We start from the raw sequence: 25,182 nt of genomic DNA on the forward strand, positions 1-25,182 counted from the left end.
ATATTGAAAAAAAGTTAATCAGATTTTCTTCTGTTTTACGGGAGCATAGTAATTGACTTAGTGACAAATCCGGCACCAGTAACAAACCGTAAAATTAGATCTAACCTGTAAGGAAAGTTTTTTGAAATACTTAGAGGGTGGGTTTTTCCACCGAGGCATAGGTTCTATAAAGATATCTTGTCTTCCTATAACTGTTTTTTTCACGAAGGTGCACATTCTCTTGAGTAGGAAAATACAGGGCTGTGCGTCTGCATCAGATCTGGAGTCCTAATAGGTAATGTCTGCAATTGGATAGATGAAGGAAGCTGAAGGGAACTGAAAATGGATGAACTGAGTGGGTATGGAGGTGAAACGAGGCGAGGATTGGAGCATGAAAAGTATGGCTGTACACACAGAAATAGCAGAACGGTATCAGCTTTTTATGCACTGATTTAATTCACGTCCTAAGAACATTCAACTAATCCAAATGACACTTCAACTGTAATTCTAAGGAGGGGCATAATATGTCAAAAATTAATGTGATTGCTTTGTTTTTAGTCTTTAAACTTCAAATTGATGCAACGGGTCTACTTTCTTCAAGAAGAAGCCTCGTGTGTCATTTTAATGGATAAAAGGTACTGCACGTTTTCTTTACAACACAAAATGTCCCAGTAGAGTTCAACTAATTAGGGTTTAATATTTCAACAATATTTCATTTACCATAATACTTCAATTCATTTTAAAAATGCAATTTTTCTGGCTCTCTCACACACACACGTGAAAAGTGATCTATCTATCTATCTATCTATCTATCTATCTATCTAATTATCTATCTATTTTACCTAGGTAGTTACAGTTAGAACATAGTTTCCATTGAAAGAGTGTTTTAATTACGGTGGGCTGAACTCCTGGAGTTCTGCTATTAAGAATTGCGCAGAGTGTCCCAAAAAATCCATGTGATTCTGTGGAGTTCTGCCTGACCCTGTGAGAGCAATCATTAAAAGAGAAGGAATGTTCCAGAGTCTTTCCAGAGTTCTGTACAGCGACTGAATCAATTCACATAAGGTAAGGGAAAAAAATCAAATTGCAAATAAGACAAAGAAGTAAAAGCACTTGAGAACCTGCTGTTTTATTCCTACTTGTTAGAAATGGGGTCTCTAGTTGGCAGTCAGTTTACACCCTGTCCAAGTAGGGACCCTCACTCTAGTCAGGGTAAGGGAGGCACACACCTAAGTAACCCCTGCTCACCCCCTTGGTAGCTTGGCACAAGCAGTCAGGTTTATCTCAGAGTCAATGTGTAAATAATTTGCACACTCACACACACACATAGTAACACAGTGAAAACACCATAAAAGTACTCAACAGCGGTTTAGAAAAATAGTCAATACTTATATGAGTAAAACAAGACCAAAACGACAAAATCCAACATACACAAGTAGAGATATCACTTAACCCTGAAAAATCAGTGGGGGTATCCTTATAACATACAGTACCTTGGATGCGTCAAAAACAATGATGATGCAGGTCACAAAGGAGGTGATGTGTCGGAAAAGCAAGCAATGCATTGATTATTTTCACGCTGGGTGGGAAATGTGTGGATTCTTCTTCTGCCTGGCAGTCAATTTGTCAATTCTTTCCCTGCCCAGTTGGCGATATGTGAATTCTTTTCCCGACAGACTAGTGATGAGTTGATTCCTGGTTGAGGTGATGAGTTGATTCCTGGTTGCGGAGAAACGTTGATGAAGAAAAATGATGCCCAGGGAAAATCTGCGCTGGAGCAGGCAATGCATCAATTTTGCATCAGCTAGAAAGGCGCTGCATCAAGTTTTCAGCTGCAGTGCAGGCCCTGCATCGATTTTTCTGCTGCAACGACCTCGGTGTGCAGATTTTCACTCAGGTTACCAGCTTCCACATCTAAGGGCTGAGGGGCTGGATTTGGCACCGTTTAGCAAATCATGACTCTCAACAGAAGAGCCCAGGCACTGGCAGATGAAGTCTTTGATGTCCCTGAGACTTCACAACAGGAGGCAAGCTCAGTTCAAGCCCTTGGACAACCTTGGAAAACAGGATGTACAAAGCAAAGTCCAGTCGTTTCACACCCAGGACAGAAACATCAAGCAGCAGGCCAGCTCAGCAAAGCAACAGGCAGAGTGGCAGTTCCTCCTGCAGCATCCAACTCTTCTTCCTGGCAGGATGTCATTAGTCCAGAAGAGTTCTGAAGTTGGGCAGCCACTAGGCCACAACTTATACACATTTCTGCCTTTAAAGTAGGTAAACCTCAAAGGAAAGTCTTTGTAGTACACAAGACCCTGCCTCTCCTTGTCCTGGCCCCAGACACACTCTAGGGGGTTGGAGATTGATTTGTGGCAGGGCAGGCACAGCCCTTTTCAGGTGCAAGTGTCAGCTCCTCCCTCCACTCTAGCCCAGAAAGACCCATCAAGATATGCAGGAAACACCTCAGCTTCCTTTGTGTGACTGTCTAGAGTGAATTCACAAACAGCCCAACTGTTAGCCTGACCTGGACGTGTACTCAGCAGCCAGGCAAAGGCATAGAATGGTTAGGCAAGAAAATGCCCACTTTCTAAAAGTAGCATTTTCAAACTTACAATCTAACAACCAGCTTTACCAAATGATGTATTTTGAAACTGTAGGTTCAGAGTCCCCAAACTCCACATCTCTATCTGCTCCCAATAGGAACCTGCACTTAAAATATATTTCAAGGCAGTCTCAATGTTACCCCATGGGAGAGAAAGGCCTTACAACAATTTAGCAGTATTTCTCTATCAGGACATGTACAACACACCAATACAAGTCCTACCTTTCAAATACACTGCACTCTGCCCATGGGGCTTCCTTGGGCCTACCTTAGGGGCGACTTTCATGTAGTAAAAGGAAAGGTTTTGGCCTGGCAGGTCGAACTGGCAGTTTCAAACTGCCACACAAACACTGCAGTGGCTGGTCTGAGATATGTTCACTGGGCTACTCATGTGGGTGTCACAATCAATGCTGAAGGCCCACTAGTAGCATTTGATTTAAAGGACCTGGGCACCTCTGGTGCAGTTTACTAGGGACTTAATAGTTAATCAAATATGCCAATAATGGGTAAACCATTCAACAATACAATTTAGACAGAGAGCACTTGCACTGTAGCACTGGTCAGCAGTGGTAAAGTGCACAGTCCTAAAGCCAACAAAAACAGGTCAGAAAAATACGAGGAAGAAGGCAAAACATTTGGGGCCAGATGTAGGAAGCCTTTTGCATGTCGCAAACTGTGAAAAACGCAGTTTGTGGCATGCAAAAGGCCGAACGCGATGCACATCCTCAAATTCTCGCAATTTGAGGATGCGACTCGCAAATAGGAAGGGGTGTTCCCTTCCTATTTGCGACCGCATCGCCATGCTGAGTTGCTTTGTGACCGCGAATGCGGTCGCAAATCAACTCGCAGTTACCACCAGTGTCACACTGGTGGTGAGACATTCGCAAAAGGGAAGGGGTCCCCATGGGACCATAATATTTTTTCAGAGCAGACAGTGGTCCTATGGACCACTGCCTACTCTGAAAAAAACCGAAACCAAATGGTTTCGGAAGTTTTTTCTTTTAGCAACTCGTTTTCCTTTAAGGAAAACGGGCTGCAAAAAGAAAAAAAAAACTGCTTTATTAAAAAAGCATTCACAGACATGGAGGTCTGCTGTCTCCAGCAGGCCACCATCCCTGTGAGTGCAGGGACTCGCTATGGGGTCGCAATTTGCGACCTACCTCATTAATATTCATGAGGTGGGTCTTTGTGACCCCATAGCGAGTCTCAAAAGGTGTCTGAGACACCTTTCTGCATACAATTTTGCGAGTTGCAAATTGCGAGACGGTATGACTCGCAATTTGCAACTCGCAAAATTGTCTGTTCCTACATCTGGCCCTTGGTGATATCCCTGCAAAAAGGGCCATTTCCATTACTACTACATATACCTAACTCAAAAATGACTGGCTGCTCACTTTAAAGAAAACACAGCTGCAAAGTGACGCCAGTGCCATTAACGGGAAGAGTAGGGTACACACATTGCAAATTCAATTGCAGGTGGAGTTTGTTAGTTCTTCAGATCACACATTCAGCCTAGGAGAAGAGACTGTGCTGACAGTTTATGGCAATTTCTAGGATCATTTTTTGATTCCCCATTAAGCCAAAGTCAAATGTGATTCAGTAATGGGCAGTACATTGTAAGCAGAGAAAACGCGATGAAACAGGCTGGGTAAGGGCTGTGTTTATCCAAGGGTTTCTTGTGGACATCACTGATGCTCACTTGTGTCTTGTTCTATTTAGCTTCAATTGTTGAAGCAACTTGAGAAATATTTGGAAGCCACAAAAAAGTGTAATTAACATCAATAGTCTTACCCTCTCGCTGCACTTGTCCCCATTGCTACCGTTGTTAAGAACTGCTTTCATATTCACACAGTCGTGTCCTTGCCTGAATGGCTGTTCACTGGCTCCACACCTCCACCAGGACACCGCAGCATTCCATTTTTTGGTCTAAAGTGGTCGCCCACTGTCTGCACACAACTGTTTGGGCATTCAATGATAGAACTGTCCTGTGCTGCTTGGCTGCCCTCTGCTCTGCACACCACATGTGTCACATTGCTCTCTCAATCACACAATGACAGCACTGCAGTTGGTGCAATACATGCCTGTACAACTCACCGTGATTGGCCTCTCCGAGATCCAGTGACAGCCACACTACTCTGTACACACAGTGGAAGGTGCCACTCATAGCAGCACACTTTTGAAGGCCCGGCTGAGATTTAATGACTGCACTCCACTGTAGACTCTGAATTAGCTCTGGTCTCACCAATGAACATAAAAGGCAAGCCCATATTCTAAGACACACACACTGATATGCATAACTTCACTAACTAGCAAGTTAAATACTTAAATTCACCTCAGCACCATCAAAAATGTTTTGTTTAAGCATCTTGTGTGAACTTAGCCACCTGTTTCTCTGTCAAAGCGTATCTCCTCATCATGACTTAAGAGGCTATAGTGGATGATTGCATAAGCTTTCAAAATGTAGTGAAAAAGATAGCATACTTGATGTTGGCATGGAAAGTTATTAACAAAGGCTGTGCATGTCATTTGCTTTCTGTCATTTACACGCCTCTCACCCCCACAACAGCTACTCCCACTTCTTGCATCCTGCGAGCCCCTTCATAGCCCTTTCTATTCTTCCCTCCTGCTTGCATCCGAGGAGCCCATAAAACACACAAGCCCACAGCCTGCTCCTGAAACCTCTGCCTTCTTTAGTTTCTTCACATTATATTACGTTCACTCCTTGCTCCCAAAAAACATATATCCTTCTTGTATTTTCCAGGGCAAAATAAAATGGAGAAATGCCGTACAAAACTGTGCGTGCATTAAAAAACATAAATAAGGTTTCTGAGGCTAGGAAGGGCTCAACCCAGAATTCAGCGAAGCTAAAGAGACCACAACCTGAATCTACTACACCCACCACCTTCTTACATAGCTACTGCTCCGTTTGCCATGTAAAAGATACCTTAAGCCTTTGTGTCCTTAAGAATACCAGCACCAAGGCTTGAGCTGATTCTTCTTCCGCCCCATGCCATGCACGCACCAAGGGCCAAGTGCTACAGGGAGGGGCTAAACACAGAGCAATGAAGAGGCAGCAGATGTCAATAAGCCACAAAATGACCACACACAAGCTCATACTCTTTGACTGTACTTTGGTCAGAGGCAGGACGGAGACATCAACAGTGCAAATAAAAAACCTCAAGGTTTCTGAATGGCTTGAGTGTGCCTATTAATTGTGTGGTGTTAGTGGAGCGGACATGATGAGATCAATTCAAAAGAGTAAGGATGAATGTTTCCAGGGGCTGGTAAACTCCACCATGTGGTGTTGGTTGAGTTTTTGGCAAACTCCTGGCTCCAAGCAGAGCACGGAGTGGCAAAACCTCCATGAACTCAGCAGGCAGAATGGAGTTTAGCGCCCCCTTTAATTTCTAGTTTTTCAGATTTGCCAAAAACATCGCTTGACAAATCTTCATGTACTTTTCAAAACTAATACCACAGTTGGTTCAGCTGCTGTCTGGAAAGTTTTGGGGTGATCTGTCAAGTGAAAGGGAATTGGGCCACTATCTTGTTTTTATAGGGAAATGGTTCATGGCGTTCAAATGTGGGCTGAAATTCCTATTATGGGTTCAGGGTAGAAGTTCCCTGACCCCATTGGGATGATTTAGATGTATAAAATAGTGAGTAATAGCCAGAAAACGTAAATTTTTTGACTGTTTTCAAGATCCGCAGATTCATAGCGGGGCTCCGTTCGGCCCCCTGTGTAACTTTATGGCAGATCTGTGGATCTCGCCGCAAGTTAAAAAATTATATACTCAGACATCTACTCTGAAACCCATACAGACATTCTCACACCCATTAACACACCCGACAGATACTCTCAGATCCACTCTCACAACCAGACACACCCTCTCAAACATCTCTCACACCCAGAGACATCATGTCACGCCTACTCTCAAACAAAAACACTCTCACACCCACTCACACCCAGAGACACCCTCTCACACACACTCTTACACCCAGACAAATCCTCTCACACCCACTCTACCACCCAGAGACACCCTCTCGCACATACTCTTACACCCAGACAAACCTTTCACACCCGCTCCAACACCCAGACACCCACTCCCACACTCAGTCAGACACTCTCACAGCCACTCAGACACCCTCTCACACCCAGAGACACCTACCCACACCCACTCTCACACCCAGACAGACATTTTTCCACCTACGCTCACACTCAAAGACAACCTCTTACACCCACTCTCACACGTAGACACACCTTGTGACACACTCTCACAGCCTCAGAGACACCCTCTCACACCCACTCCCACACCCAGACAGACTCTCACATGCCCTGTGACACCCAGGCAGACAGTCACACACCCACTATTACAGCCAAACACTCTCAAATCCAGTGTGACACCCAGACAAAGACCCTGTCCAACCACTCACATACCCAGACAGATACTCTCACAACCTCTGACATACTCAGATAGACACTGACACACATAGACACTCTCTCACTCATATATAACCTTTACATAAATACTGAAATATACTTTAGTATTGCTCGTGTGCATTGGATGAGTGCTTTTGGTTTGTGAATCTGCAATGGATCTGCAGATCTGAATGAGATTTTAAAAAATACATAAATATGAATATGGTAAAAGAGTTGGCTCTGAAAAGAGCCCTTATGTTTATGGAGTGTAGTTGATAACTTCATATGAAACAGGATGCAGTCTTTAAAGTTCTGCTGGAACACAGTGTTGCCGTTCTCTGCCAGGTGAACTGCATCATTTCAATACATACCATTCGCAATCAAACTTTAAATTATTGTGGCATATATGGCCTATGTTAGGTTCTCTGAGGAATGTAGACACAATTTTGTTAACATGTTTCCTTCATTTGTCTATTTGAGGACAGAATTCGCTTGACAATTTCTACCTTTGGCAAATGTTAGAAAAAACAAAGGCAATGTGTGGGAGAAGTTACATTAATTTCCCAAAGATATCCTACTTTAGGATTTGCAATCCTACCCCAATTACTGCGCTCAGGTCATTACCACCACAGTGCCCGCCATGAGGTCTGGATGTTGGCAATCCTTAATGCTTTCAACCAAAGGCAACAATTGATGCCACTTTAACCCTCTCTGGCCAACTGTAGTAATATCCACATTGGATAAACCCGGGTTCCTGTCAATGCCACTTTTTCTAGCACTCTCTTTGACCCAAAACACAATGCTATGGCCCACAATCCACACTCTGAGCATTTTGGAGGGAAGCTGGGAACAGGAGAGGGTTGGAGTTGAACGAGTCAGTTTTCAAATGAAATGCAGTTGACATGGAAGCTACTGGTTACAATTTGAAAGAACACATGTGATTGGTTGTTATAAATATGTTGATGCTTAAAACTGGGTAGTGTTATTGTGAGAAAAGTAAGTAGATATCAGATTGGCTTTGGAGAAGATGGAAAAAGTATTGGTGTTTGGGATATATTTACTGTTTCAAAAATTCAACCACTGCTGCTACATTTGGTTTACAAGTAAGCATGCTGCTCTGAAAAGCTATTACGAACTTGTGACCTGCTGCTACAAAAGAAAGTTTCAAACTTAATTACCATGGTAGCACAGCTATAGGGGGATGGGGGTAAAGGCATAGAAAAGACTACACTGTTTTAATGGGAAAAATATATTTTAAAGTTTATTTTGGTGTCAATATGTTTTTCAGTACAAATAGGTGTACATTTGAAATTGGTTTGGAATAGTTAGCTAAAACAAATTTTGAACTCCTGTGTGGATCGCCCGCAAAGTTACACAGGGGGGCTATGCTGAGTGCTGTGGTGGATCTGTCGATCTGGTGGAAACCCCTATCAAATTGGGCTATCTTTTGAGGTGTGTTGGAAAGGGTTAACTATAACAGCCAGTCAGAAGATGTACAACGTAAGTTAAATATGAAAGAGAGTTTGTGACTGAATTTCTGATTGCGTAATCTTGAAAGCAAAGTTGAAAATGTTGGCATTAATGGGTGCCGTGTATGAAAGTGGTGTACTATTCTTCTGCTTCTTTTTTCACTTTTTCAGTGAGAAGAAATTCTAACTGATACTGAAAGACAAACATGCAGACCAACACACACAATTAACAGGTATGTGCACTAAAATGTACTTTAATTTAAAATGCATTATAAAAAGGCATGAGTCTATAAACGATGAATGAAAGTGAGTAGCATGGTGAAAAAAAGTAAAAATAAATATAAACAGAACATTTGTGATTAAAATAAAGAAAAGTAAAATAATCAGCAAATAAAGAATTAAAGGCTCTATTTGGAAGTACAAAACCTGCTTGACAAGCCTTAAAGTTTCCTTTTATTATATATAATGTGCCCCTCAGGTAGGTTGGAGCTAGGCGAAAATAGCAAAACATGTCCTTATGCGTTTCACTAAGTTAGGTGGGCTGTAGGAGACCCATATGCCCACTTTACACACAGTCTCTCACCCATACTTCAACTCACATACCTATGTATAAAAGGATAGCAGCACTCACACATCCAATGAGAGACAGAAAGAGCCTCCTATAGATTTATGGATACATCCAGACAACAGCTATGTATGCTGCAGTATGAGTCCTAGTTGGTAACTGATACAGTCCCTTCGATATAGAGTCAAGTAATCTCACAACCTAGTCACTCTTTCAGACAAGTAATCCTTAAACATGGTTCAGGCCTACTGCTGGTAAGCCTGTGTGTATAGTTTTACTGTCAACTTAACTTGTTGTGAGAAAAGCTGCTTGCCAAGTCTTAAACTCCCCTTTTACTACACAAACCTCAACCCTTAGGTAAGTTGTAGGTAGGCCATAGAGCAGGGTAGTTTGCGTTCAAGAAGTGAAACATGTCCTTCTCAGTTTCACTGAGTTAGACATGCACTTACAGACCACTATGCTCAGTATGTATATGCAGTGTCCTAGCCATGCCGCAGTATTGGAGCCAGTTGCTCACACAGTTATATATACTCCTGTATCCACTAACCCAGCCACTAAGCGATTCATATAGACACTCACATACACATTTAGAGGCACATAGACTTACTAAAAGAGCCACTGGTATACTGGCATATTTACTTAAAAATCTGATGGCACAACCATAGAGGTACTGATGCACTCAGGCAGATATGTTGTTAAATACTGACACAACCTACTCACCAATCCAGACAAGTAGTACTTTAACTATGGCTCAGGCCTACTCCTAGAGAGTTTGAATGTGCAGTTTTACTGCCCGCTCCACTTGCCATTTAAAAACCTGCTTGAGGATCATCAAACTGTCCTTTTACTACACAAAACCAAGAACTCAGCTATGCTGCAGGTAGGCCATACAGCAGGGTGCTTTGTGCTTAAAAAAGGAAACCTGTCATTCTGAGTTTCACTGAGTTAGACGTGCATGTGCAGACTACTATGTTCATTTATAAATGCAGTGTCCCACCCATGCTACAACTCATACGTATTTACAAAATCATAAAGCCACACACACAGTCAACCAGACAATGATAGACAGAGCCACTTATACATTCATGTACATACCAACACAGCAGTTATGTATCCAGCAGTAATGGAACCAGGTGCACACAATTACAAACCCCTGAACTCACCAACACAGCCAGTAAGTGATTCATAGGCGGTCATTCTGACCGCGGCTGGCGGCAGTAGCCGCCCGCCATGCGGTCACCGCCATTTGGCCGCTCCGCGGTCAAAAGACCGCGGAGGCCATTCTGGCTTTCCAGCTGGGCCGGCGGGCGCCCGCCAAAGGAGCGCCCGCCGGCCCAGCGGGAAAGGCCCTGCAACATAGAATCCGGCACCGAATGGAGCCGGCGGTGTTGCAGGGGTGCGACGGGTGCAGTTGCACCCGTCGCGATTTTCACTGTCTGCTAAGCAGACAGTGAAAATCATGCTGGGGCCCTGTTAGGGGGCCCCTGCACTGCCCATGCCAGAGGCATGGGCAGTGCAGGGGCCCCTAGGGGCCCCACGACACCCGTTCCCGCCATCCTGTTCCTGGCGGTAAAAACCGCCAGAAACAGGGTGGCGGGAAGGGGGTCGGAATCTCCGTGGCGGCGCTGCTTGCAGCGCTGCCATGGAGATTCAGCCCAGACAGGGGAAATCCGGCGGGAAACCGCCGGATCCCCTTTTCTGACCGCAGCTTTACCGCCGCGGTCAGAATGGGCAGGGAAGCACCGCCAGCCTGTTGGCGGTTCTTCCGTGGTCATCCACCCTGGCGGTCGATGACCGCCAGGGTTGGAATGACCCCCATAGTCACTTACATACACATATAGAGGCCTATAGACTTAGTGAAAGAGTGAGTGATATATTGGCATATTCACTTAAATGTTTGGTTTCACGCCCCCACCAACACATCGTGGCATTCCCTTTTTTTGGTCGAAAGTGGTTACTTACTGCCTGCACACCACAGTTTGGGCATCCAACAATAGAACTGTCCTGTGTCGCCTGGCAGCCCGCTGCTCCTTACACCACACTTGAGATGCTGCTCTCACAGCCATATGACAACAGCAATGAGATATGTAGTTAAGTTCTGACACAGCCTACTTAACGATCAAGACATGTAGTTCTTTAAACATGGCTCAGGCTTTGTCGTGGAGAGTCTGATTGTGCAGTTTTACTGTCAGCTTGTCTTGCCATTAGAAAACCTGTTTCAGGATCCTTAAACTGTCCTTTTACTGCACAAACGAGAGCACCCAGCTAGGCTGTAGGCAGGCTTAGAGCAGGGTGCTTTGTGCTTAAAAGATGAGACTTGTCCTTCTATGTTTCACTGAGTTAGACATCCACTTGCTGACCCCTATGCTCAGTTACATGTGCAGTGTCCCACACATATTGCAACTCAAATACGTATTAACAAAAGGGGTCACTCATATATCCAGTCAGACACTGAAAGAGCCACTTATACATACATGCACATACATAGACATCAGTTATGAATCCAGGTAGCTAGACCTGCCATTAAAAATCCCTTTGCTAAGCCTTAAACTCTACTTTTACTACAAATAACTCACCCCTTAGCTAGGTACACACTGACACACCTAATTGTTTGAAGTATGCAATGCAATACTATTTACTGTAGCTATAAATGAATTTTTTAGATAATTTGCAGTTATCCATTTTTATTGAAAAAATAAGAATCAGAATGCCGGATAAGAGACAAAACAAAACAGAGGATACAATACTTCTTAATTGAAAATGAGAGTAAAAAGACAGATAAGGTAGAGAATGTGGACAAGAAAAAAAGAACATCTAGTAAGAACTCTAAGAAGTTTCTGAAAAGCACATGTAAAATTGCAAACGGAAAGAAACTTGCCTAGTAAAAACAGGAGTTTAAAATCAAGTGATAAACAGCAATGACTACACGCTTTTAAAAGTAGGAAATGTAATAAGGAAATAGAGATTTTGATGTGGAAACAGAAAGAGTTTAAGGAGATAAGAGTAAAAATGTTTCAAACTAGAATAATACCAAATTTGCTAAAGATTAAGAAATGTAAGAGGAGAAGTGCTGTTCTTAAACAAAAGCAACATATTGATAGTATAGTTGACAAAGCATTAGCTCTAAAGAGGAAACAGTTTATTGTAATATTTAACAGAATGAAGACACTAGACAAAAGAGTATTGTGCATGAAAAAAATAACATTAAGGAAAAGGCTTAATAACAAAAGTCATTTGTTTGAAATGTTTAAAGTTGAATGGATGCACACATGTAGTACAGAACCGTTTTTCAATGAAGATAACTACTTACAAAAGAATACATTAGTTCATGCAGTTGACATAACTGGTTGTTGCTATGAGGTAAAAGATAGTAATCCCATAGAAAAAGAAGAGATAGTTGTGAGGAATGTAGAGGAAGTGATAACTCAATAGGTACAAGGAAGACATAGACAGGCCCCTGTGTTCAAGTGGAAGTGCAGTAGTATTTGCACTGTCCTGTCAGGAATCAATGGATAAATTAAGAACTTTCCTAAGAGAATTTTAATGCTGAAGTCTAAATTTTCATCACTTCAGAATGTTGGCTGTGCATCATTTAAAAAAGCAAAATTTAGTCAGTATACTATGTAAAAACTCCAGCTTTATGTTTAGGACAGCGGAATAGAGCTCCATTGCATGGTACTGTGGCAGATAAAGTTTGAGAGGATGTTCAGTTTAGTTTCTTTGTTCCTGAAGAGGAGTGTAGGGAAAATGAGGAGGTAATGACTGCAGGTGTAGAGCAACAGAATAAAGAGATTAGTATAGAAAAATGTGCATAAGACATATGTGGTCATTACAACCCTGGCGGTCAGTGTTAAAGCGGCGGTAAGACCGCCAACAGGCCGGCGGTAAAACAATTGGAATTACAACCGTGGCGGAAACCTCCAACAAAGACAGCCACTTTAACACTCAGACCACCACGGCGGTACAAACAAACAGCTTGGCGGTCACCGCCAACAGGCAGGCGGGAGACAATGTACCGCTCACACTATTATGACAGGCCAATCTGCCACCTTTTCCGGGGAGGATTCACCACGGATAAAAACACGGCGGAAACAGGAATCCCGAAGGGAAAATCGCTCACCTCTACACACTCCACGAGGAACGAGGACGCCATGGACCCGGAACTCCAAATTCTCCCTGCAATAGTCTTCCTGCTCCTCGACCAGGAGCACGAACGCCGGCGGCGAAGACCACGGTGAGTACTGCACCTACGACACAGGGGAAGCAAAAAACAGGGACACACACACGCAACACCCCCACCCCCACCCTCACCCACTACGATACACACACTAATGCATATCAATACATCACAGTTACACCCCCCAAACCCTCCGGAAGAATGCAAAGACAATAGAAAATGAGTGTAACCATTGTAATATATTAAAAGCAAGTAGGCAGAAATATATATATACACGATGTACATAATATGTACCAAGCATAGTAGTCCAGGTAGTGCGCTAAGAAAGTCCGTGGAACACTGGGACCACACGGTATGGCCGAGGCCCACACAAGATCCCTGACCATGACGGAGAGAACACTGCTGGGGCATCAGAGAGCAACTAAATAGGCACTTCAGGGGGAGGGAAAGGGGGGGCACCTCAGCCGCTTGAGTGCACGATGACAAATCCACGAGGGGGCCACATGCCCACTGTTCAATCCTGGGGAGTGCAAAGCCACAGTCTCACAAGTCTCTACAGTGGGTGGTTTGCCCACTGTTCAATCCTGGGGAGTGCAAAGCCACAGTCTCACAAGTCTCTACAGTGGGTGGTTTGTCCACTGTTCAATCCTGGGGAGTGCAAAGCCACAGTCTCTCAAGTCTCGCCTTCACATCGGAGGAGTTGGAGAAGCTCGTGGATGGGGTCCTCCCCCAGTACACGCTACTCTACGGTCCTCCAGACAAACAGGTATGTACACAGGGAGCATGTTGTATGGGCTAGGCCTGTGTGGAGAGTGCTGGATGTAAGAAGGAAGGGGGGAGAGTGCTGCGTGCATGAAAGACGGTGAATGCATGTGCCACATGACAAGGGTAGGGATGGGGGCCAATCACTTTGACTGTGCTGTTGGTAATAACTTCTGTTTTTCCCCTGTACATTTAATGTAGGTCAGCGCCCACCAGAAAAAAGATATTTGGCGTGCCATCGCCAAGGACGTCCGGACCCTGGGGGTCTACCACAGACGGAGCACTCACTGCCGTAAAAGATGGCCAACTTTTGTGTATGATTGGTTTTCTGGGTAAACTGTGAGTTGTTTGACTCTGTGCTCGTTGTTGTCCTTCATAGGCACCGTCCGCTGGGACATGTGAGGAGATGGCGGCATCCTCCGGTGTACCGACCGTTGGTGGACCTGTCGACAATGGAGGAGCGACATGTCATAATCACATACAGGCTTGACCGTGCCACAATCCAGGAACTGTGTACCCAGTTGAAGCCAGACCTGATGTCAGCAATCCGCCATCCCACAGGAATCCGCCTTCAAGTGCAGGTGCTGTCAGTGCTCCATTTCCTTGCAAGTGGGTCATTTCAAACAACAGTGGCCATAGCATCAGGGATGTCCCAGCCTATGTTTTCCAACGTATTGTCCTGTGTGTTGTCTGCCCTTCTGAAACACATGCGGAGCTACATCGTTTTCCCTCAGGTGGAGGATTTGCCTACAGTGAAAGGTGATTTCTATGCCCTGGGACATATCCCCAACATCATAGGTGCCATTGATGGGACCCATGTGGGTTTGGTCCCCCCCCAACAGTAGTGAACATGTGTACAGAAACCGGAAGAGTTATCATTTTATGAATGTACAGATGATATGTTTGGCAGACCAGTACATTTCCCATGTGAATGCCAAGTACCCAGGCTCAGTGCATGACGCCTACATCCTGCGGAATAGCAGCATCCCTTATGTGATGGGTCAACTCCAGAGGCACCGTGTGTGGCTATTAGGTGAGCATCTGGAGGGAAGTCAGTGGGAATGTTTGTCTGGGTCTGGGGTTACCCTACAGGTTAGTGTGTGTCTAACAGTTGTCCCTCGCCATTTGCAGGTGACTCTGGTTACCCCAACCTGTCATGGCTACTGACCCCAGTGAGGAATCCCAGGACAAGGGCAGCGGAACGCTACAATGAGGCCCATGGGCGAACTAGGAGGGTGATCGAGCGGACCTTCGGCCTCCTGAAAGCCAGGTTCCGGTGCCTCCATATGACAGGTGGATCCCTATTCTACTCACCAAAGAAGGTGTGCTAGATCATCGTGGCCTGCTGTATGCTTCATAACTTGGCATTGCAACGACAGGTGCCTTTTCTGCAGGAGGATGGTCCAGATGGCGGTGTTGTTGCAGCTGTGGAGCCTGTGGATAGTGAAGACGAGGAAGCAGAGGAAGAAGACATGATCAACAGGGACTCAGTGATCCAGCAATATTTCCAGTGAGACACAGGTAAGAGTACAGACCTGCCTACTACATGTACTTTAACGCTACTACCTCTCTACTGTCTGTCATTTTCACCCAGTGTATGGTCACTGAGTTGTCACTTTCCCCTACGATTTTACAGATGTGGGTCCCACTGTGTGACATCTGCATTGATTCCTCATGGACTAGAGCTGTGTGACATAGGTATGTTGACATTACAATTGAAAGAGCATTTTGTCACTGTAATTGCTAATACACTATTTCGAAATCACAAACAGACTCCAGATTGTTTTTTCCAGTCTATTAGTCTCACAGGTGCATTGCCCAAATGGGCATAGGAAGTGGAGCTGGGGCAGTTTAAGGATGGACAGGGTTACAAAGTGGGACAGTAGATGACAATCAGGGTGGTCTCATTTCTTGGCGGGGGTCTTGGCATCGTGCTCTGTCTTTGTCCTGGATCTCAGGGACCGTTTGCAGGGTGGTTCTCCCTCTGCAGGGGGTGGGGTGCTGGTGTGGTGGTCCTGTGGTGGGGCGTCCTGTCCACTAGCGCCCGCGGAGGTGGTGGGCAGTTCATCGTCCATGCTAGTGTCAGGGGCCCCTTGTAGTGCCACAGTGTCCCTCCTGGTGTTGAGTAGTTCCTTCAGTACCCCTACGATGGTGCCTAGGGTGGAGCTGATGGTTCTGAGTTCCTCCCTGAAGCCCATATACTGTTCCTCCTGCAGGCGCTAGGTCTCCTGAAACTTGGCCAGTACCTTTGCCATCGTCTCCTGGGAGTGGTGGTATGCTCCCATGATGGAGGAGAGGGCCTCGTGGAGAGTGGGTTCCCTTGGCCTGTCCGCCCCCTGTCGCACAGCAGCTCTCCCAGTTCCCCTGTGTTTCTGGGCCTCCGTCCCCTAGACCGTCTGCCCACTACCACTGTCCCCAGGTCCCTGTTGTTGTTGGGGTGGAGGGTTATCCTGGTTTCCCTGTAGTGGTGGACACACTGCTGATTGACGTGTCCTGGGGACGGGTGTGGGCCCGCTGGGTGGGTGCTGTACTGGTGTTTCCAGAGGGGGGAAGGTCTGTGATGGCCTGTGCCAGTGTGGGGGGAACCGACTGTCCCGAGGTCCCCGATGGGCCGGGCTGGTCATCTAGATCCAGTTTGGACAGAGGTGCTGTCATCACTGTGGGCCTCTTCTGTTGGTGTTGTGGACATGTGTGGACCCTCCTGTCCGGTGACGTTGGGTAGGGGCCCTGCAGGGGTATAAAAGGATGGTTATTATATCTGTGTGTGTCATGGTGTGCAATGGGTGGGTGACCGTGTACCCCAGTGCTTGCATTCCTGTGTGGGACCTTGTGTGATCATGGTTTAGGGGGTTGTATGGGTATGTGCAGTGGGCATGCTTTAGTGATGGGTGTCCATGCTTTGTTGTTGCATGCAGGGCTTGGTGTTGGGATGGGTGCTTTGTGATGCTGGGACATATGTGAGGAGTTGGGGTGCGGGGGGTGAGGGTGGGGGTATGTGATAGCATGCAGGTAGGGTGGGGGATGTAATAATTAAGATTTGTCTTACCAGAGTCCATTCCTCCACATACTCCTGCGAGGCCCTCAGGATGCAGAATCGCCAAAACCTGCTCCTCCCATGTTGTTAGTTGTGGGTGAGGAGGTTGGGGTCCGCCGCCAGTCCGCTGAACTGCCTGGTGGTGTCTTGAGACCACGGAACGCACCTTCCCCCGTAGGTCGTTCCACCTCTTCCTGATGTCCTCCCAATTTCTTGGTTTCTGTCCCACTGCGTTGACCCTGTCCACTATTCTTCGCCATAGCTCCATCTTCCTTGCAATTGAGGTGTGCTGCACCTGTGCTCCGAATAGCTGTGGCTCTACACGGACGATTTTCTCCACCATGACCCTGAGCTCCTCCTCCGAGAACCTGGGTGTCTTTGCTGTGCCATGGGGTTGTGTAGGTGATGTGTGGGGTGGATTGTGTGGTGATAAGTGTGCTGATATGTAGTGGGGTGTTGTGTGAGGTGCGTGGAAGTTCTGTGGGTGATGGTGTTGTGTGCCTGTGGATGCTGTTGTTCTTGGTGGTGCTGTCTCTCTGTGGCCCTCTTTCGGAATTTTTTGTCGTGGGGGTTTGTGGGTGATGTGGGTGTGTGTTTTATATTGTAATGGGTGTGTGGGAGTGGTGTGTGTATGTGTTTCAGGTGTGTGTATTTTGATTTGTCCAATGTGGTAGTGTTTTGTAAATGTGTGTGTATTTTGAGCGCGGCGGTGTGTACCGCCAATGGAATACCGCGGTTGAAAGACCGCCGCGTGGATTCGTGTGTCGTGATAGTGTGGGCGTATTTCTGTTGGCGTGACGGTGGAGGTTTTGTTTTCGCCAGTTTATCACTTACCTTTGGTGTGGCGGACTTGTGTGGGTGTCTGAATTTTGGCTGATTCCGAAATGTGGGTCATAATAGCTGTGGCGGAAATCCGCGGCCGCGGCGGTGTGTTTGGATGTCTTCTGCACGGCGGTAAGCGGCTTTTACCACCAATGTTGTAATGAGGGCCATAGTCAAGTTCAACACAGTATCTTCAGAGAAACCAGAGTGTTTTTATATTTGTTGCTGCCACACTCACTACAAAGCCAAACTCGCATAATAGTTATATTTTCTAAACGTTAGGAAGAAAACAAAGATGAGTGGCAGGAATTTGGTGCATACCTATTTGTAGAAGAACACTTTGATTTAGCCACAAAGCAAATAATATACAAACATTGTTATCATAAATTAGGGATGTTAAAATGCCAGGTAGAGGAATACATACAGATTAGAATTTATTTTGATCCCAGTAGAATTTCAACAATTAAATGTTTGTGAATCAATTCTCATTCAAATTATATGTCCAATTCAAGCAATAGTTTGAATTGAACCGAAGACAGTGAAACTACCACTAACAGAGCTACGGAAAAGACTTAAAGGAATAGTTGTTTACTTACCTCTATATATTGAAATAATGTTAAGACTGTGGGTGTTGAGAGAGATATTGATGAACCACTCATCATTCTAGTAAATTGTGTGCCCACCAAAAATAAAAAATATGGCAAGGGCTAGTAGATATAAGTATGGTGAAAAAAGTCACATTATACTTGAAAGAAAAAATGTTTTGGGGAGATGTAACTTGTATCAGTGATGAATCATTACAATTCAAGTGAACAAATAGAAAAAAGTGAATAAACAGAAGTTAGAAGATATATATGAGCACTATAGTATCCATCCACTTCATTCCAAAGAAGCTGATGGGGCTGACCTTGATCCAAAGAAGCTCCAATAAGTGTGGGGGAAAAAAGTTTAGATGCTTGCTGTTTTCCACAGCAATTTCCTCCTGGAGTAGGTGGCCGATACAATGAATGAGCTGTACAAATACCAGCGGCTCAATATAGGTCAACAATACTATATTCAGAGGACCCTGAGTTTCTCCAGTGTGCTCCCTATATATTCCATCTATTATTTGTGAGTTACTTGTCAGGACTGTCTGATGCTGTGAAACATATTCTAAAGACAGGAGATAATCTGAAAAAACTCTCTGCAAGGGAGTTTGTTGGCAAAGTACATGGTAAGCATGAAACCCTCAAATACAACTTGATTAATTTGATGGCATGTCAACCTGGTACCAACGATTATTGGTATTGTTATCATGGAGAACTTAAGTGTATGCTGCAAAACTTTGGTGCGCCTACTTGGTTTGCCACATTTAGTTGCACAGAGTATGCATGGGATGATTTACCTGAGTTTCTACGAGAAGCTAACTCTAACATTAAGGATATTAGTTTGAAGACAGCAGGAAAACTTTGATCTTTGTATCCTGTGTGTAGGTATTTTAATAACAAGTTTTAAGTGATGCTGGTTTTTAAATGCAATAAAACAAATTCTTCTCCTGGTGAAGATACAGATTTCTTTTAGCGTAAAGAATGCCAGGTAAGAGGTGCTCCTCATGTACACATGCACTTATGGATAAAGGATACACCAACATTTGGAACTGACGTTGACGACTGTGTACTGTCTTTCATAGAACAGTATGTTACATGCACCATCCCAAATGAGAATGATGAAAAAGGCCTAAGAAAGCAGGTTCCGTGCTCCCAAACACATAGATGTGGCAAGTATTGTTGGCAAAGAAAGGAACATTTTTATAGAAGGTATTGTTTTGGATTTCCAAGACATATTGAGCCTCATTATGAGTCTTACTGCCAGACTCACGGTGGCAGTCGGACCGCCGTGGTTGTGGCGGTCCGACTACCACATTATGACCGTGGCGGAGCTGCCATGGTCTGACTGCCTACACTGCCAGGCTGCCGCCGGGCCTGGCAGTCCCGGCAGTTGCAATCCGCCAGGACAATGTTGCAAGCAGTGCTGCCCTCGGTATTACGAGTTCCACCCACCAGGCTGTCCATAGCGGTTTACACTGCCATTGAAAGGCTGGTAGAATGGGAGTGTCGGGGACCTCTGGGGGACCCTGCACTGCCCATGCACTTGGCAGGGCAGAGTGGGGTCCCCATGCATTGCCCCATCGTGCATTCTACTGCCCGAATTTTGGGCAGTGGAATGTACAACGGGTACTGCTGCACCCGCCGCACCACCACATTGCAGCTGGCTTGCCTTTGAGCCAGCTGCAATGTTACGGCCCTGTTTCCCGCTGGGCCGGTGGGCGGAATCACTGATTCCCCCCACCCGCCCAGTGGGAAACTCAAAGTAGAGCCGGCTGGGATTAGCCCGCAATGGCTGTTTAGTGGAGTTATGAGTTTGGCTGGCGGCCTCCGCCACCCACCAAACTCATAATGAGGCCAATCATTTCCAAAGGAAGAGTGAACTGCATTTTATCTGCAGTGAGGTATACACTGCCCCAAAAATCCCCCAAAATACATATGATCTCAGAAGATCAGAGGCCTCCAAGTGTATTGATGATTATAATACAGTCATTCTGAAATTATGGAATGTAAATATGGACATATGGTTTGTTTCAGAAAACTCCACTGCTGTTGCTTGCTATGTTACTTTGTACATCACAAAATTAGAGATGAAGGAAGTGTGGGAGGAGATTTCTACAGAATAATCTCTAACCAAGAAATTGTACAGCTATAGCTTGAAAATGCTTTCGCATAGGAAGATAAATTCCTTAGAGCGCTGTGATATGTTGAGTTCAGCTAGCTTGTACTCAAAGTATAGGCCTTGCCAACATGCATAACAGTTTTGAATGCTTTCCCAGAGATTTAGGCCCTGATTTATGCACTAACGCAGTTTTTCAACAAAAAGTTTAGCACCGGCTTGCACCATTTCTGTGCACCAGCCGGGCGCCATATTTATGGAATGGTGCAAGCCGGTGCAAAGGGTAGGCTAACTTTAAAAAAAATTACATTAGTCTGGTGCAGCTGATGGTTTGGAAGAAGGGGGTTATGCACCAAAAAATGACGTTAGGCAGGTTAGAGTCAAAAAAATTATTCTAACATGCCTAGAGTCATTTTCTGATGAAAAACCATCCATACCACAAGACTCCTGTCTCAGAAAAGACAGGAGTCATGGCCACCACCGCAATGGCCAGCACAGGGGACAAGGGTCCTGTGGGCATGGTTATTGCACCCTGTGCCATGTGGCACTTTAAAAAATAAAATTAAATACCTACCTGTACTTACCTGTACTTACCTGGGATGGGGTCCCCCATCCTCCGCAGTCCCTCTGGTGTGGATGTCCCTGGGGCCTGGGGTGGGCACCTGGGGGCTTATTCCATGGTGTACCACCATGGAAATAGGCCCACAGGTTCCCTAACGCCTGCCTTGACCCAGGCATTTTTGCACGGGAGTATAAATATGGCCTTAAGGCCATAGAGTAATTTTTTCACAGGAACGCCTACCTTGCATCTCATTAAGGCAAGGTAGGTTTCCAGGTCCAAGAAATGACTTTAACTCCATAAATATGGCACTAGACGGGTCTAGTGCCAAAGTATAAATATGGAGTTAGATTTGCACCGCATTAGAGTCTGAAAACATGACGCTAATTCGGTGCAAACAGAGTATAAATATGCCCCTAGTGCCTTAGTGCCTAGCAGAGTTTGATCCAGAGAGTACAGATATTGTAAAAACAAATATGTTGGATACCTACTCTCCAAGAAGAAGTCCACACGTCAAAAATATGTGTCTTTAAGAAATTCGGCAACACTATAGGTACAGAAACAATGTGACAGAAAATTTTGATGAAGGGAAATATGCTGTAGTTGGTTGTGGCATTTGTTTGGTTCAACATGCAGAAGGTAATTTAATAAACCACAGAAATCTTAGTTGTTAAGCTGCTGCGAAAAAATAGTTTTTCTACTTAACACTTCTTTAGCTAATTAAGCTTTAGCTTCATGAAGCAGAGTTACTAAGTCAATATGACTACTACGAAGACTCTTTTAATGCTCTAAAAGACAGCATTGAGTGTGCAATCTTTCACAGCTACCTGGAAATGTTAAATGAAGAAATTGAACAAAAGGAAGCAATTATGACTGAGAAAACAATGAATAGTTCACAAAGCAGCCAGAGTGCCAGAACTCTTAGTCACAATCCTCTTGAACAGCCAAGAATCAGAAATGAAGCTGCCATAGCCATTGATGAGGTGGAGACAGCAATGCACCAAGAAAGAGAAGAAACTGTTGACTTGGGACAATTAGTTGCACAGCTAAATAATGAGCAGAAAGAAACATATATAGAAGTGAAAGAAATAACAGAGCATGGATTCCTCCACGAAAGGAATCAATGTAAATATTAAACATTTAAGCCAATTCTATTGCATATCAGTGGACAAGCTGGCCCTAGGAAAAGCTTTTGAATCCAAATTCTTACAACCTATCTACAGAGGAATGCATACTCTATTTTGCCATGTGTAGTAAGAGCACCTACTGGATTAGCTGCACACAACATCAAAGGAATTACCTTGCATTGTCTACCTATGCTACCTCTTGAATACAATAATACACAGGAGTACCAAAAGTTATCTGGTGAAGCTTGTCACAAAGTTTCCAGAGTTATGAATGAATGTAAACTTTTAATTCTCAATGAGGAGAGCATGGTCTGAACTCAATGCTCACCTTTGTCCGTTTAAGAATGCATCAGATACTAAAGACAGAGTATGATGTACATTTTGGAGGAAAGCATGTAATATTTCTTTGGTGATTTATTGCAAGAAACTTGAAATTCTTTAGGAAGTATTGAATTTCCAATACAAAGAAAAAATGAGAATTTTTTTTCAAGCATGTGCTATGCAATATGGAAATATTATGAAGGATTTTAGAGTAGGAGTGCTGTCAAATGAAGGAAAACGTTGCTTGCAACTCTGCTTATAAATAACATATTTCCTTCAAAAAGTTATGCAGCACACCTAATGTTTGACTATATTCAACAACAAAAATCCATTGTGTATCTAATACCTACTCTTCAAGAATGTACCTTTTTTATTGAACCATTGCTACAACTGGTGAAATAACAAATATTGGATCTCACAGCAATTGATAAATTGGAACACCAAGGAGTGACAATAGTATTGTCTGAAAAACTACAATCAAAACTGGATTCTTTGGAGAAGTCTGTTTCCAAAACTGCCGGATTAGAAAAGTGTTTATATGTCTGTACAATTTTAGGATAATTTTTCAATGATTTTTAAACATTTAGGAAGGAATAGTTGATGTAGTTATGGGTAAAATAATTGATTTAATTTTGCATCCAAACAGAAACAAGGTTCAATACCTAGATGTTAAGTTAGATCAACTTGAAGGTGTAAAGCATGTAGCAAGATCTGGTGCACACTTCTTGCTTGTAAAATACTTGTATGTATGAAGGAAACAGTTCCCAGTGTCTTTCTCATATCCTGTAACAATCCATAAATCTCAAGATTTAAATTTAGATGCAGCATTTATTAACATTGGTAGTACCGTTTTCAAGGAAGGTATGTCATATGTAGCATTGTCAAGGTTAGAACTTTGGTTTGTAGCTCATAGAGTGTGATGACAGCAAAGAAACTGCTGATTCAAGTTTGTCACTCCTCACTTAGGACAGTTTATGAAAAGCCTAGAATATTATCGAAACAAAAGTCTTCAAATAATAACAGTAACATCTCGAATGTCAAACCCCTTCTTCTTGATGGTCATACTTTGTATTTTAGAAGAAGAGATGGCACCTATTAACAGCCTATTTGGACTTAGTCACTCGTGGTAACATGACTGTGATTACTGTCATTTTTAATCAAAAACAGAAATTATTTCTGAAAGTTTTATCAACTTAAGTCTGCCAGACTGTCAGTTTTGACAAATTGTTTAAAGATGCATCTCAGAATGATACATGCACAAAATGTAACTCAGAAATTCTATCAACTTTGACTATAACAAGAACTGGCAAATATATCATTTTAATGCTACAGCAATGCACAGCAGTAAAACAAAATTAGAAACATAAATTGCCAATTTTAAAGCTGGACAAATGTTTATTTCTGGTAAAATATATAGCTATATAATTTTTCATGAAGGACTAAGTATTACATCTGGCACTACACCATCTACTTAAAAATACAACTGGATGGACATTGCGTTACAATAGCAAACTTACATTCAAGAAGAGATTACCTTATAAACTGCCAAATTCCTTTCTTCCCTTTCTTGAACCAAAATACTAAATAGAATTGTTACTTAAAAGCATGGAATAATACATTTCTGGGAGTTCTAATATTACAAGTTAAGACATCGCACGACCTACCAAAGGTGATGTCTACATATACGATTCCAGTTATTGAAATGCACTTACTCCTAAAATAAAGCAACAAAGATACCACTAAATAAGAAACACAGATCACAAACTATAAATGAGAACGAACAACTATTTTACAAAGAAAGAAACACTGCTAAAGTTCTTAAAAATAAATATATTGGTGGATATTCAACTTGTTTTTAAAAAGTAAAACTGGATGGACAGAATGTAATAAGAAGACAGTCACAATCAAACAGATGTTTCAAAAACTGCTGCAAAAGTACTAAAAAAAATTACAATTATAACAAGATTATACTCTACTCATTGTTGACGGATTACCAAATTCTGGGGGTCATTCCTACCCTGGCGGTCTATGACCACCAGGGTAGGTGACGGAGGAAGCACCGCCAACAGGCTGGCGGTGCTTCCGGGGCATTCTGACCACGGCAGTAAAGCTGCGGTCAGAAAAGGGAAGCCGGCGGTTTCAACCGCCGGCTTCCCGCTGCCCCAGGGAATCCTCCACGGCAGCATGGGGATTCCGACCCCCTTCCCGCAGCCTGGTTCTGGCGGTTTTCACCGCCAGAACCTGGCTGGCGGGAACGGGTGTCGTGGGGCCCCTGGGGGCCCCTGCAGTGCCCATGCCAGTGGCATGGGCACTGGCCCCACATAGATTTTCAGTGTCTGCATGGCAGACACTAAAAATCGCGACGGGTGCAACTGCACCCGTCGCACCCCTTCGACTCCGCCGGCTCCATTCGGAGCCGGCATCCTCGTGGAAGGGGGTTTCCCGCTGGGCGGGCGGGCGGCTCCAGCGGGAAACTCAGAATGACCGTCGCGGTCTTTTGACCGCGGTACGGTCTTCTGGCGGTTCCCGCTTGGCGGGCGGCGACCGCCGCCCGCCAATCTAGGAATGACCGCCTCTGTGACATCATGTTCCCTAACAAAGGGTAATGTCTTTATAAAGCTTTACATCTACTGGTATCCTCTATATATAGT

Source organism: Pleurodeles waltl, chromosome 1_2, assembly GCF_031143425.1.
Source record: "Pleurodeles waltl isolate 20211129_DDA chromosome 1_2, aPleWal1.hap1.20221129, whole genome shotgun sequence".
Classification (NCBI taxonomy): domain Eukaryota; kingdom Metazoa; phylum Chordata; class Amphibia; order Caudata; family Salamandridae; genus Pleurodeles; species Pleurodeles waltl.